Source organism: Stenella coeruleoalba, assembly GCF_951394435.1.
Source record: "Stenella coeruleoalba genome assembly, chromosome: 7".
Taxonomy (NCBI): Eukaryota; Metazoa; Chordata; class Mammalia; order Artiodactyla; family Delphinidae; genus Stenella; species Stenella coeruleoalba.
This window is the reverse complement of record NC_137153.1, coordinates 39,884,786-39,901,388: the sequence shown is the minus strand read 5'-3', so window position 1 is coordinate 39,901,388 and position 16,603 is coordinate 39,884,786. Positions and strand designations below refer to the sequence as shown.

Genomic DNA, 16,603 nt, shown 5'->3' with positions numbered 1-16,603 from the left:
ATGTCTCCACCCTTGGAGAGACCACTGCCATCGTGTTACTGAGAAGCTTCTGGTCTACCTCTAGGGATAGGCTGTCCACTGTGATATTCCTCAGACATCTCCTATCTTCCTAGGCTCTTAGGTTCCTTGGAGGTGCTGGCCCTTCAGCCTGGATCTCCACAGCCTCATACCAGCAAGAAATAGAGGTTTGGAAGGTCTGAATCCAAAGACTCCTGGCAATTCAGCCAGGAATCCTTCCACAGAAGAACTGTGGAGAGATGGGAGATGATCAGTGAGGACTGGTTACCATGAAGGTGAGGCCTCCTGAGCACCTGGACCATTTGGGAAGTCAAGGACTTTGCCTGCATTGCTGGGCACAGCTGACGGAGGCTCCTGCCATCTGAGCAGCTGCAGCCCTACACTGTAGTTTACACAGCAATATAGGACCAAGGCTCCCCCGCCCCAGACCCTCATAAATCCCCAGCTTTAGTGCAGCAAACAAGGATGCAGCAGGAGCCTGCAGGGAATCAGTGTTCCTATACTTCCTACTGGGGGTAGGTGTTCAGGCAACGCACTCTGGGAAGGACTGGGGTTGGCGCCATTTGTACCATAACCTGGGAAGGGCCTGCCTGCTATATTATTTTTTTTCCTTATCCCCTTGGTATTTGAATCTACTCAACCAAGTTTGAAACTTCTGACTAAGAAGCAAAGTAAATATATGGAGGCAGGTAAGCAATGACTTAACCTGACTGAGAAAACATTCATATTTTAAAAGAAACTACAGTCTAAATTTTAAATATTAGAAATTGTGATTCTTTCCACAACATATTTTCAAAACACTCATCTGAAACTCAAACCACAGAGGAAATAAGATAGGACCAAAGGGCTTCCCTGGTGGTGCAGCGGTTGAGAGTCCGTCTGCCAATGCAGGGGACACGGGTTCGTGACCCGGTCCGGGAGGATCCCACATGCTGCGGAACGGCTAGGCCCGTGAGCCATGGCCGCTGAGCCTGCGCGTCCGGAGCCTATGGTCCGCAACAGGAGAGGCCGCAACAGTGAGAGGCCCGCATACCGCAAAAAAAAAAAAAAAAAAAAAAAAAAAATATGACCAAAGCTTCCAGAAAGAGAAAGGATGAAGCACAGAGAGCAGCTGAGAGTAGATACCGTCATCTCTGTCAAGTCATTTAAGAACCTTTAACTACACACACGGCAAAGTGCTTTGAGCAATACCCACTGAGCCTTCCATATTACAACCGAAAACAGTAAACAAGGCTGTAAACAACCACTGTCAAATGGCTCCACGGAGGCCACACAGCCATCTTCAGAAACCTGGGACGATCTTTTTCATTTTCCAGCTAGTCACTAAGTTACTACCTTCTATAGAACATGAAAGGTGCATTGACTGACACACAACTTCCTTACATTGCCATCCTAGGCCAATACAGAATTCCCTTTGAATTGTACCAGAAAGCCACTGCACCACAGGGAGGGTGCCATGTTTAGTCCTGAGCCTTTGTCTCTAAAGGAAAGTCAAGTCCTAATTCCAGTGTTTATCCATGAAAATTTCTACTACTGAGCAAAGCCTTGAAATTCTTGACACCGGTTGTGGAAGGACTGAGACAGACTGGAGAGCACAGCTGGGGACCGCAGGGAGGGGCGTGGAGAGCACAGCTGGGGGCTGCAGGGAGGGGCGTGGCTCTAAATTGGCTTTATTGATTGCAGCTTAAGAGCTTTTTATTCCGTTTCTCCTCCTATGGCTTCTCCCTTAGTTACCACCAAGTGCTGGGCTCACATCATCTTGTTCATCCTTCTCTCCACCGTATCTATCACTCCTGCATCCTAATAACATCAACATCCTTGCCTCTCATGACCTGGAGCTGTGTGGGATCTGGAGGACCCTTGGCAGGGTGTGGGTGGGATTAACACTAAAATGAAAAGTTGCCAAGACCAACAGTCCAATAATCCAATAATCATTTTCTCCACATAACTGTAGTCTCCTGTGTCATAGTTTAGAAGGCAAATAATCCCCCAGCTTGAGAACACCTCCTGCCTGAATTTTTCAAGTGGTCTAATCCTCAAGAGAATAGCCCTTCTCCATCATTGTTAGATCGAAGATCGGGTGGTGTCCAAAGGGCCAGTGCTGGTTGCTTTACCCTCATGACTGAAGCCAGAGCTCAGACCTGCTCCCATGGAAGGAGCTCCATTGCAGTGTCTGGAGTACAGACACCCACACTGCCATTTTCCCCTCTGGATGGCTGAGTGGGAAAGGGCTCCCACACTCAGCCAGATGTTGGGTCCCCATCCATCCTCCCCTGAGTCTAGGTGTATCCATTATCTATTGCAATGTTACAAATTCCCTACAACTAAATGGCTTAAAATAACAACCATTTGTTTTTGCCTATAAGTGCATGAGTCAGCTGTGCGGTCTGTGGATCTGGACCACACTCTGCCCCTCTTAGCCAGGCTCGTTCATGAGTCTGAAGTCACCTGGCAGTTGTCTGGGAGCTGACTGACCTAGGGTGGCCTCACCACGTGTCTGGGGCTTGACTGTCTGAGAGTTGGAGTGACAGCAGTGACTGAGTCACATGCCCCGTGTCACTCAACAGGCTAGCCCAAGATGGTTCATATGGCAGTGGAAAGATTCCAAATGACCAAATGAAAGTCCAGGGGTAGTTTGTTGTGTAGCAGTCAAAACATGGAGATCTATACTTATATTTTCAACCATATTAAAGAAAATAAACCGAATCTTTCCTCATCAATACATTTCTTTTCTGCTGCCATCTTTTGGGTTTAGCATGTTCAATGGTAAGGTAAGGAATAGATGCTCTTTGCACATCTGCCCTCCCCTCTCCATTTCAGGCAACAAAGCCATAGAAGATCGCTTTCTCTTGCAAGTCTCCTGAGGCCTAGGCTTGCAGCTGGTGCAGAACTCAAGGGGAAATGAACTGTGCCCCTTGTTGGGAAGAGCGGCAAAGCCACACAGAAAAGGACAGGCATACCGTGTCGGTGGAGAATCGGGCTCAATTTTGCACACAGTCTGTCCCACTAGGCATTCAGGATTTCTCAGTACAGGGGAAAACTTCTCTCTCCTGAGACCTGACCCCATTTGTTGTCCCAGGAGTGAAATTTCTTTCAGGAAATCTTCATCTTCTAATACCTAAGTTTTAAAGCAAATTCCAGTCACCTTCAGAAAAAATGGTGAACCTGTCTGAACAGGTAATTCAGACCTGTTGCCCTGTGGCGCAGAGGAGCTCGGGGCGGGAGAAAGAGGGCCACACTAGCAGTGAAGAGAGAAAGAGCCGTGGACAAGTGTGCCCTTTCCTAATGCTGGCCACGTCTCTGCAGTGTCCTCACCTGGACCCTGGGGCACTGTGCTACATTCGGTTCCCAAACCTGGCTGAGGTCACTATGACTTGTGAAAGGAGAGGTGATTGTCACCCTACACCCCTCTCCACTTCCAGCTCAGATACTCTCTAGGAAAAGAGAATGGCATGATAGTATTGGAAGGAGAGAGGGGTGGGAACAGGAGATACCTACTTCCTATACTCTCTAACTCCAATCTTCATCAACCCATGTTTGGTAAGATAATTGTACCCTGACTCTTCTCAGATTCTGAACAGTCAGCCTCCACCACCCTCCCCATTACTCAGTCCTGGGAACTAGAGCTTCCACATATGTGGCCCTGCTCCCACATGCATGATGCATGTTCCCATAGACTGACATAAGGATAACAAGCTACACTTCACACATGAAGGCCAGCTTGTCAGCTGGGTATGCATTTGAGTTTCTAGTATTAGGATACTCTGGTCCCCTAAGCCGTCTTCATTTCTTGTCCTGTCTCTTCTGTAACCAAGACATTTCTTCTAAATGCCTGAGTATTGTTCCAAGTGTGATTATTTTTAGAACAACTTTTTTTCTGTTTTAAGTCAAAAGATCCAATACATTTGTCTCATTAGTTTATTCATTCATTCCACAATATTTTTTGAGCACCTACTATGTGTCAGGCACTGTTCTAGGTGTCAGGGATACAATGCTTAGGGGGATCAAAAGTCTCTGCCTTATAAGAACTTTTGTTTCGGGACTTCCCTGGTGACACAGTGGTTAAGAATCCACCTGCCAATGCAGGGGACACGGGTTCAATCCCTAGTCTGGGAAAACCCCACATGCCACAGAACAACTAAGCCTGTGCACCACAACTACTGAGCCTGTGCTCTAGAGCCCGCGAGCCACAACTACTGAGCCCACATGCCACAACGACTGAAGCCTGTGTACCCTAGATCCCGCACTCTGCAACAAGAGAAGCTTTTGCAATGAGAAGCCCACCCACTGCAACGAAGCCCCCGCTTGCCACAACCAGAGAAAACCCTGCACGCAGCAACACAGACCCAATGAAGCCAAAATAAATTAATAAGTTAATTAATTAAATTTAAAAGTTCACAATGACCTTTAAAAAAGAGTCTACACCAATCTCTTTAAGAAAAAAGGAACTTTTGTTTTGACTGGTGAAAGAGATTATAAAAATAAGTTAATAGCAATAGTATCAGACAACCACTTTAAAGAAAAATAAAGCAGATACGAGAATTGAATGTGAGGGAGGACAGGCTCATAGCTAGGATGGTTGGAGAGGCCTTCTCTGAGGAACTGGTACTTGAACAAAGGCCTAAAGGAAGTGAGGGAACAAGTCATGTGACTATCCAGGGGAAGAGGAGGCCAGGGAGAGGAAATGTCTCCATTGCTTAGGACCTGCAAAATCACTCAGGAGGAAAACACTGATTTCTTATAGCCCCTATTTCTGCTGCTCTTCAAACATTCCATGATGGCTAAAATTATTTTAAAATTTCTTGAAGTTTACACTTTTGCTAATTAAACATTGACAAAAATATGGTAAGCCTAGAAAATGTGTGAAGTCTTAGGGGAGGAACTGCCACCCCTGCACACTCTCTTTCTAAATGTTTCCCAGCCAATGTAGACAAGGTCCTACTTGTAGTCCTGCATGAATAAATGTCTTTGAAACTTAATTCAAAAAAAAAAAATCAAAACCATATTTGTGCACTCTCTCTCCACAGCTGTGATCCCCAGAGATCTAAGATAATGGGAGGGCACACCCAGAGACCAACCTTAACAGTGAAGGCCTCTCCCAAACACCTGCCCAAGGAGAGGCCAAAGGCAAGGGCATGAGAGGAGGGAGGAAGCCCCCGGATACACAGCCGGCCCTCCTAACAATCCCACCTCCGTGCCCAGCTGGCCAAGAGCAAGGCCATTAGCACCACCTGCAGATAGAAGCCGTGAAGAAAGTCAGGAGGCCCTGGTGGAATGAGTCTTTATGAAAAACACAGAACCTAAGGAGGTGCCCAGAGCTGAGGAGATGGAGTGGAAATTTCCAGACCAGACCCTCCCAGAAACTCTCAGGCTTTTGGGACAGATTAGGCGACAGCATCCAGAAACAAAAGGGTTCCAACAGGCGTCTTCACTCTTTATCGACAATCGTACATCTGTACCATGTTTCCCCCTTTACTCATCTTCCCATCATAGCTCTTCATGGCTTCCTCTCCTTTTCTTCTCATTCTCCTTTTTCTTGCCCCGTCACCTATCAATTGCTTTTCTTTATGACCCACTTCAGCCTCCTCTCTTTCCTTAGTATTTAGAAAGTAAACGTAAAAGAAACAAAAGTCATAGTTACAGAGAAATCCAATGAATGAAATGGTAGTTTGCCATCCACAACAGTGTTTTTCTTCCTGCTCGAACTTTGAGGTGACAATGGCACCCTCATTTCCTGCTGGTGGCATCTTCCATCGGTAAGGGCCTTCAAAGTGTAGCCTTATATTACATAGAAAATGCCACAATGTGTTCCTAGCCTATGAACTAGTAGTTACCCTCCCAGGAACATGTGCTTAAGAAGTAGTGACTCAATAGGAGCCAAAAAAAAGTCACCTGCATGCCAGTGTCCTTTGTAGTGTCATGTATAGTGACAGAGAGTAGAAAACAATGCAAGCATCCAACAATAGTCTAATGCATTAGCAAACTGTTAAAGTGACTCAATGGGAGACTATGTGTCTATTAAAAATCGTAATTATAAACACTACATGGACACATGGAAAGCTAGGTGTTATGTGAAAAGATCAGAACACAAAATTCTGTCACCATCTAAGTACAATTATGGGAAGCCAAATTGGAAAAGAATATACAAAAATAAGGCTAGTTTTTCTCTTACATCAGAGTGGTGGAAATACAGACTTCTCTTTAAAAAAATCTTTTAATGTCATTATACTGTTTTTAATAATAAACATGTAAATAATACCAATAAGAGATATTATGGAAACTTTGTTAGGAAGTCCAACACGAATCAATCAAAATTCTCCACTAGTAACTGCCCAAGACAGTTCTTTCATTGTATTTGCCATAATTTTATGTTTCCCTATCCTTCCCACATCACCTCCCTCTCACATCAAGTTAAGGGCATGAAACATTCTTTATTTAACTCCAGCTATTCTGTTTTACATTGGGCAGACCTGTTACCTGTCTTCCCTATCATGGTCCCACATTATCCAGACAAGTTTATCCCTCATCACATCCTAAATGACATCTGCTACAGCAGTCACCTTGCTCATCAGCTAGCCCCCATCTCCATCTGTTTCCATAAGCACTGGGGACACCATCTCTCTTCCCCTCCGCCTTCAACTCCTGCCCACCTTCTGAACACATAACACCTCTCCTGACCTCCTCAGCCTTCCACGATCTCTTCAAACTTCAAATTCCTCCAACACTTATCATCTTTACCATATAATTCATATTTCATGCTTGTTTCACAACTTATTCTTATCTGTCCAACATTACTGCAAAACCCTTGAAGGTAGGAACTGTGTCTACACTTGATATTCAAGCAAAGCTCGATGCTTAAGCCCAGAGTTACTGAATGATACTGTTTATTGAGTGATTAATAATGGAACAGGGATAATGGAGCATCTGGGAACTGAGGAATAGATTTCCATACCTGTTCTGCATCTCATCATGTGACAAACACATTCAAGTGCCCCAAACCAAGCCTCATTAACTATTGAGAAATGCGTGCAGACATCCATAAACATGAAGCCCTCTGTAGCTCATTTCCAAAACTATTAAGAAGCACAGATGAATATGTATTACTGATGGGATCAGTACTGATTTGTATGATGTTCTAAAGTAGATTAAAAGCTATAGACAATATTATTAATAACCTAATTTATCTGTGGAGTAAATTTGTAGATTTAATGTTGTGATTATAAAGAGCAGCATGAAGAGTTTTTTGAAAATAGATGCTTTGAGTAATTTTATCTGACATCTTAAACCATGAAAATATCTGAGTTGGAATTTCTTAATAGAACACTTAAGCATGAATATTAAATTAATCATTTGTGACTCTTCAAAAAACAGAGCGTTATGTATTTCTAAATGGGAAATTTATTCTGTAGAATTAATAGTATATGTTGCAGATTCATAAATCACTGACTATATTAAAGCAAAATGATCTGGTTAAGAGAAATTGAGCTGTAGAGTTAGGAAGGCTGGGGTTCAAATTTCAGTCTTCTATGTGGTCTTGAGGAAGTTACTTAACCTGGCTGTGCTTAAAATGCCTCAACTGAAAATAGCCTGAGATTGCCACCTTCACAATATTACTCTGAAGATTAAATAGTATTGTATATACAAAGCACTTAGCACAGGTCCTAGTACATGAAAAGCAGTCAATAAAAGATATGTATTATTATTGTTTTTATTATTTTTAAATTATCATTTTATCATAAAAGAATGCCATCACAAAATTATTCTTCTTAGCATGTCAGACTTGCACTCAAGTTAACATGAGGTTTATGACCATTTTCAGCTGGACATCACAAAGACAATTTTCATAACCCTCTTGATATAATGAAATGTGGCTAATGTTGCCCACTGAGGCCAGCACAACTCTATTAATAGCAAAGAGCCTTAATGGAGCAACGCTGCAGCAAGGAACGCTCTTTTCAAGAAATCATAAGTATTATTGATCTATTTTTCTTTCTCTTCCTCGAGAAAGCAAACTGGAAGCATGTTCGATCCTAATGGACCAGCGGTGAAGGAGAGGGAGTTGTTTTCTCTGAATCAGTTGGGGAAGGCTTATCTCTACACATCACCCGTAAATAGAGCTCTACCTCCCTGCCCAGAGAATCCCTTAAATGGCTGGTCTCTGTCCCTGAGCACAGTCTATTACATTGGTCCTTAATACACCACCTGGAAAAATATTCAGCTTTAATTAAGTTTGACAGTCTCCAAACACAATGTTGTTTAAGTGGCAAAGATTGAGTTTGTTTTCAATATGAGAGAAAACGGCAATTAGATGGAAAAGGAAACTTCAAGAATGCAGTCTCCTGTGTGTGATGTTTTTGGAGGCAACTAATGAGAAAGAGAGACAGAGAAGAAAGCAGAGAAAATGTTTATCTAAAATCCCCTTGGAAGCAGAGAAATCCTCTTTGAACCAAAGAAATCATGAGGGTAGAAGAAAATGATGTAGAGCATTCTCTATAGCTATAATAACCATGATGATGACTTTATAACTGCACGCCACAGAGCAATTTTTAATCATTTAATTTTCAGAGTACTGCTATGTATCCCTTTTTTATCACAAACACACAAGATAAATATCTTGAAAGCCTTGTGTGACCCCACAGTGACAAAACCTAATGGCTACTTCTCTGACCCTCTGGACCTCTCAGGATCTGCTGATGCTGCTGTTCTCACTGGTGCTCATTTCCTCCTTGGGTTGCAGACTTTCCTCATCTCTTCAGACCTTCCTTATCCTGCTCCTGCCTCCTAAAGTGCAAATCCTCTCAAAGCGCGAATCTCTCTACTCGATTCTTTGAAGAATGCATCCAGCCCTCCCTGCACCATCTATCAGCTCTATAGAGAAGATCCCCAGAGACACATTCCAAGCCCCATTCTCTTTCTAAGCATCAGTTCTGCATTTGGGGTGGCTTCATTGAGAAGGTAGGGTTTGAACTGGTTTTGAAGGCTGAGCAGATTCAAATAGTCAAAGAAGTGGAATTTAGAAAAGAGTATTACAGGTGGAATGATGACCATGGGCAGAGTGCAGAGATGCAAAACAAGGGATGTTTGGATGACAGTGAAGGTCTGCAAGGAATTCTTATCCTTTTTAAAAGACATTCAGGAAGAGGACTTTTCCATCTTCTAGGACCTTCTGCTTTTCTAAATGCCTGGGGGCACTTTCTAGTGCTTACTCTCCAAAGTTTAAAAATGAGTCAAAGGGCAAACACTTCCTTCACCCTTAACTCTAATGGCATCAAAAAACATGTCCCAGATCCCCAGAGGCCCCATTTCCAGAAGTCTCATCTCCCCCAGACATCAACCCCCAACACCTTGCCCAACTTCACCAGAAATACCCCTGGGCACAGGGATCTGATGAGATTTGCTCCGCACTTCAATTCTGAAGCAGTTGTTTGACTCCTGCTGAGTTCAACTGCTGGTCTTCAAACTTTTTCTTCAAAGTAAATCACCTCACATTCTCAGAATTTTGATTCCTTGGCTTCCTCTTTTCACAGAAAAGGCAAAGGCAGTTAATGGAAGTTTGAGTGAGCTGTCCAAAATACCATTGTTATCTCCTGACACCTGTCCCACGACTTATTACACAACCTTTGATACAGGGTCTGCAGAAGACAGAGTGATTTTCAGTATGTTAGTGAAAGAAAGGAAAAACACATTATGCATTTGGATAAATCCTTGTTCCGTTACATGGTCTAAAGCATGAAACAGAAAATAACAATTGGATGAATTCTCCCACTGAGCCATCCCAAGTTCAAAACTAGAAATAATCTAATCTTCCTAACCCAGGTCTTTTGCAAAAGTAACTTATCTCCAAGGAGAGACGTCATTTAATACATGTTTTGCAGCACATGAGAAGTATAACACTATGTCACATGCCCATGTGCAAAATTACAAAAGTCATCACTCTTGGCAGCTCAGAGCTATTGAATATATTTCAAGGTTCAATGGCTTAAGTCAGAAATTTTGCTCTTCATCTCTTTATAAGTTTATCTCTGAATATATGAGCTTATGCTAAACATAGTTTAATCTACCCCTTGCTCCAGCCCTATCTATTTCACTCCACAAAATAAATTTTAAAGGTATTTATAGATTCCATGGTCAAAGGATAGAACACAAGCACTGTTTGTCTACTCAAGATGCTACTTCCCTATTTTGTTTTGGATTATATATAGTGCACACCTCATAAACCTTTTTAAAAAGCTCATTTTTCCACCTGCCTTTATGACTATCTTAGCATCTTTCTTTACCAAAAATTGTCTTAATGCCCACAGTAAAAAATCCATATGCTAGTTACATACTTAAAAAAAAATAAAGCTATGGACATCTGCTTTAGATTATGACGGTAATAATTCCAAAACTAACTAGGAAATCAGATAAAACCCTAAAATATTTACTTGAAGTTATTGGAGAGCTGCCAAGGTAACCAGGATTTGAGAGTGCAAGAGTCTACAGAGAAGAGAAACGTAGGGAGGTGAGTTGACTTTCTGTGGGTTGCTTTTCCCCCCGGACATTTGCTGAGTCTTGTCTTTATGATGAATTAGAATCTGACAAACTGGGAGGAGAGTTATTGCTAAGAGACAAGAAAGCCACGAGGAGGCTTCCGGGAAGATGGCGGAAGAGTAAGACGTGGAGATCACCTTCCTCCCCACAGATACACCAGAAATACATCTACACATGGAACAACTCCTACAGAACACCTACTGAATGCTGGCAGAAGACCTCAGACATCCCAAAAGGAAAGACACCCCTCACGTACCTGGGTAGGGCAAAAGAAAAAAGAATAAACAGAGACAAAAGAATAGGGACGGGACCTGCACCAGTGGGAGGGAGCTGCGAAGGAGGAAAAGTTTCCACACACTAGGAAGCCCCTTCGCGGGCGGAGACTGCGGGTGGTGGAGGGGAAAAGCTTCGGAGCCGCGGAGCAGAGCACAGCAACAGGGGTGCGCAGGGCAAAGCGGAGAGATTCCCGCACAGAGGATCAGGGCCAACCGGCACTCACCAGCCCGAGAGGCTTGTCTGCTCACCCGCCGGGGCGGGCGGGGCTGGGAGCTGAGGCTCGGGCTTTGGTCGGAGCGCCGGGAGAGGACTGGAGTTGGCGGCGTGAACACAGCCTGCAGGAGGTTAGTGCACGGCGGCTAGCCAGGAGGGAGTCCAGGGAAAAGTCTGGACCTGCCGAAGAGGCAAGAGACTTTTTCTTACCTCTTTGTTTCCTGGTGCGCGAGGAGAGGGGATTAAGAGTGCTGCTTAAAGGAGCTCCAGAGACGGGCGCGAGCCGCGGCTAAAAGCGTGGACCCCAGAGACGGGCATGAGACGCTAAGGCTGCTGTTGCCGCCACCAAGAAGCCTGTGTGCGAGCACAGGTCACTCTCCACACCCCTCTGCCGCGGAGCCTGTGCAGCCCGCCACTGCCAGGGTCCCGGCATCCAGGGACAACTTCCGCCGGAAGAACGCACGGCGGCCTCAGGTTGGTACAACGTCATGCCGGCCTCTGCCACCGCAGGCTCGCCCCGCACTCCGTGCCCCTCCCTCCCCCCGGCCTGAGTGAGCCAGAGCCCCGAATCAGCAGCTCCTTTAACCCCGTCCTGTCTGAGTGAAGAACAGATGCCCTCTGGCGACCTACATGCAGAGGCGGGGCCAAATCGAAAGCTGAGGCCCTGGGAGCTGTGAGAACAAAGAAGAGAAAGGGAAATCTCTCCCAGCAGCCTCAGAAGCAGCAGATTAAAGCTCCACAATCAACTTGATGTACCCTGCATCTGTGGAATACATGAATCGACAACCAATCATCCCAAATTAAGGAGGTGGACTTTGAGGGCAAGATTTATTGTTTTTTCCCCTTTTCCTCTTTTTGTGAGTGTGTATGTGTATGCTTCTGTGTGAGATTTTGTCTGCATAGCTTTGCTTCCACCATTTGTCCTAGGGTTCTATCCGTCCATTTTATTTTTGTTTTTTTAATTTTTTTCTTTTTTTTCTCTTAATAATTATTTTTTTATTTTAATAACTTTATTATATTTTATCTTACTTTATTTTATTTTACTTTATCTCCTTTCTTTTTTCCTTCCTTCTCTCCTTCCGTCCTTCCTCCCTCCCTCCCTCCTTTCTTTCTTCTTTCTTTCTTTCTCCTTCTACTAATTCTTTCTTTCTACTTTTTCTCCCTTTTATTCTGAGCCGTGTGGATGAAAGGCTCTTGGTGCAGCAGCCAGGAGTCAGTGCTGTGCCTCTGAGGAGGGAGAGCCAACTTCAGGACACTGGTCCACAAGAGACCTCCCAGCTCCACATAATATCAAATGGCGAAAATCTCCCAGAGATCTCCGTCACAACACCAGTACCCAGCTCCACTCAACGACCAGCAAGCTACAGTGCTAGACATCCTATGCCAAACAACTAGCAAGACAGGAACACAACCCTACCCATTAGCAGACAGGCTGCCTAAAATCATAATAAGTCGACAGACACCCTAAAACACACCACCAGACGTGGACCTGCCCACCAGAAAGACAAGATCCAGCCTCATCCACCAGAACACAGGCACTAGTCCCCTCCACCAGGAAGCCTACACAACCCACTGAACCAACCTTAGCCACTGGGGACAGACACCAAAAACAACGGGAACTATGAACCTGCAGCCTGAAAAAAGGAGACCCCAAACACAGTAAGATAAGCAAAATGAGAAGACAGAAAAACACACAGCAGATGAAGGAGCAAGATAAAAACGCACCAGACCTAACAAATGAAGAGGAAATAAGCAGTCTACCTGAAAAAGAATTCAGAATAATGATAGTAAAGATGATCCAAAATCTTGGAAAGAGAATAAACAAAATGCATGAAACATTTAACAAGGACCTAGAAGAACCAAAGATGAAACAAGCAACAATGAACAACACAATAAATGAAATGAAAAATACTCTAGATGGGATCAATAGCAGAATAACTGAGGCAGAAGAACGGATAAGTGATCTGGAAGATAAAATAGTGGAAATAACTACTGCAGAGCAGAATAAAGAAAAAAGAATGAAAAGAACTGAGGACAGTCTCAGAGACCTCTGGGACAACATCAAACGCACCAACATTCAAATTATAGGGCTTCCAGAAGAAGAAGAGAAAAAGGAAAGGACTGAGACAATATTTGAAGAGATTATAGTTGAAAACTTCCCTAATATGGGAAAGGAAATAGTTAATCAAGTCCAGGAATCACAGAGAGTACCATACAGGATAAATCCAAGGAGAAATATGCCAAGACACATATTAATCAAACTGTCAAAAATTAAATACAAAGAAAACATATTAAAAGCAGCAAGGGAAAAACACCAAATAACACACAAGGGAATCCCCATAAGGTTAACAGCTGATCTTTCAGCAGAAACTCTGCAAGCCAGAAGGGACTGGCAGGACATGTTTAAAGTGATGAAGGAGAAAAACCTACAACCAAGATTACTCTACCCAGCAAGGATCTCATTCAGATTTGATGGAGAAATTAAAACCTTTACATGCTGGGGACCAGCCCCAGCTGAACAGGATTCACCCAAAGGAGAAGACGGAGTCGGCGTGGACAGAACTCAGTACACCTCAGAGGATGCAAGGATCTGACAAATTTATTTTCAAGATTCCATAAGCTTTTATACTATAAAATGATCTCATTTTCAAATTTAACATTTTCATTTCCACGCCGAAAACTCCCCCACATAGGCCACAAAACAAAGGTGATTTACATCAGCAGATTGATCAAAACAGGTTAGGTAATTTTCCCATCGCCCAGAGTCTCTTTCTTCTCCTGTGGTTAGTCACATGTTGGTCACATCTAGGTCAGGAACTCTGTTTGTTCTTCTCAGGAGATTAAAGTGTTCTTGTACTTGCACATTCTGCTTGATCAAGCCATAAACTTAAACATATAATTCTATTAGTGATTAACAATATTCAAATAACATTTCATCTACAAATTTTCCAACCCTACCATAATAATCAAAACAATACACATTATTTTTATACTTCTAAAAAACTATGGGAGCGGACATTGTACCGTAAACTCATTGATTAAACCCACTGTTGCATAAAACCTTGCCACCATACCCAGGTAATTCCCAGCATGTTTATAACTCCACTGGGAGGCCATAACTCTTGCAATTTTTCTTTTAAAGTACAAAGCTGCTGCAGAAATGTTCCCACCATTATGTTTCCCCAACAAATATAATCATTAAAGGAGCCAAAGTAGCTATAATCCTTCTCTTGATTTTTACCCTAAATTGGGGTCTTTCCTAAACCCCTGCATTAAAACTATACATTTTTCCCAATACCAATAGCAATCCTATAAAAATCACCTTAGGCAAAGGCAGGGGAAGACAAGGGGAGCCACACAGAGGAAAGCTTTGCTTCCACACAGAGAAAAGCTATGGTTCACGGAGGAAATGGGAAACAAAGCCCTGCTGCGGTGGAAGAGCAGTTGCCATTGGCCAGGTCTCTGGTCTGCTACCTGGGTTCCCATCTGAGCTGGGCGTGGGAAGCGAAGCAGCCATGGGGACAAGAGACCTCTCTCAAAGGGGGTGAGGGTTCAGGCACCTGCAAAGTTGGGGGGGTGAGGGTCTATGCCCCACCTCTGTTGGCCCCCAAGTTCTCTCCTGATGGCCCCTCTGCGACTGTGCCTGTCTTAGGTTGTTCCTTCCCTGAGGAATCTTACCCGTCTCTGGCTAACCAGCCATCCTCCGGGGCCAAGCAGGGAGATGTGAGGTGTGCGAGTGAGCGAGGTGCAGCGCCCCCAGAGAAGGTCAGTTTTCTGTCACCTTGGTAGCCTATGCCCCCGTGGCCTCCACGCCCAGCACCTGCCCTGGGATTCCCTCGCCAACTGGCGGGGCCCCGGCTCTGATCACATGTCTTCGGGAACCCAGGTTTCTCCTCCAGAGAGGGCCCAGCTTACAGCACTGGGCAAGAGAGGCCAATTGCACGGCACCAGCCACCAGGAGGCAGGAAGCTTTGCAAACAAGAACTTTACTTTTCCATATTTACACCTGACAGCACCAGCTTTGCAGAGGAGAGCTTTGCTTCTCCATATTTATACCCGATAGCATCAACTTTGCTTGATACTATGGGTCTCGTCTGTGCTGTGACTCAAAGGCACTTCCTATATGGCTCCCAACATCTCCCCCTTTTTTATTTTTTAAAAAGGCAGTATGCAATTCCACTTTGGTTTTATATACACTCTGGAGGGCAACTTGAATTAATCGGATGATGACTGGAAAAGAAATAAGGAGCAAAATTATAACCACTCCGGCAGCCCCATAATTTATTAAAATATGCATAAAGGAATTACCCTTAAAATAACTTTGTAAATTTTGTAAAAATTCTGCAGCAGCCTTAGAGGGATTTATATCATATTGAGAGGCTGTAATATCATGAATTTGTTTATGTAAATGTTCCAAATCAATTCCTATATCACTAGAATTCCATATATTTAAAATATGCATTTGAATTTTTTCCCAGGAATATTCAGAATAATTTACTTTTAAGGGAGTAACACATATCCAAGAATATTTTTTATGGCATGTTAAAAATAGGCGAATTTTTAAAGCAGTAAGTTCTTGACCAATATGTAAAACTGCTTCTTCAAGGGCATCAACTTTAGCTTCTAACTTTCTATCTATTGCTTCCTGAGTCGCTAAAGCCAAGGATATATTTTTTGATAAATCATTAGCATATTGTGCTGTTTGTACTTCTTTTACTAAAGTATATGTTGCAACAGTAAAAGAACTCAGTATTCCTATCAAAGCGGAAATTCCCAAAATCAAAGTAGCCACAAATCTTTTTGGCCGTATGAGCTCTCCAACCTGTCTTACAATTTCCGCCCCTATATCTGTATACCAAGATTCATTAAGCGCTACTGGCAACATAATATAAGCTGGTCTTTTTAACACCATTATGGTTGACACATTCATTTCAGGAACAATACAAGTGGTCAGTATGCATTGCTGACAGGTAATATAAAATCTCATATTATACTGCATAATCTGCAACTTTTTACTATCATTAGAAAGCAATAAGGAATACGGAGATGACACACAGGTTTGAACATGGTATTCTTCCATATGGGTAGTAGCTCTAATTAACGTTATTTTACGAGTGGTTAAGGGTAATCTCCATAACTGAGGTTGATAATAGGTTTTATTTTCATATACAAAAGTATAAATAGGAGCCACCCATCCATGACTATTCCATCTATTTACCTTCAATGGACGGGGAATATAGGAATTATTCCATGGATATAATATGCCTTTCTCTAAATATGTTCTATAATCTCCCTCAGGAAAATTAGTACTCCAATCTGAAATATAATATCTAGTTCCAGGAATGGTTATTTTATTCTCTTTATTATACATACAATATATCCATAAAGGATATCCAGTTTTAATATTTATCCGAATCCATTCATCTGTAGCTTCCCCTGCAGCCTCATCACAATCATCATATCTAGAAGGATGAACAACTTTAGCTGGATATTTATTAACATAAACTTGATTTTGTCCTACAACTTTCCCTAACAATGACCATAAATATCTTGTGGTTTTATCTCT

The 16,603-nt window shown here is 43.1% G+C and overlaps 1 long non-coding RNA gene across 1 annotated transcript in view; it reads right to left on the bottom strand.

Moving 5' to 3' along the window:
* LOC307188408 overlaps positions 1–11,630 on the bottom strand; it is a 92,109-nt gene extending 80,479 nt beyond the window's left edge. Inside the window, exon 1 of the long non-coding RNA XR_013828927.1 lies at positions 11,248–11,630. This is a non-coding gene — a long non-coding RNA (uncharacterized lncRNA). The remainder of the gene's footprint in view (positions 1–11,247) is intronic.
* Positions 11,631–16,603: the final 4,973 nt, after the last annotated feature.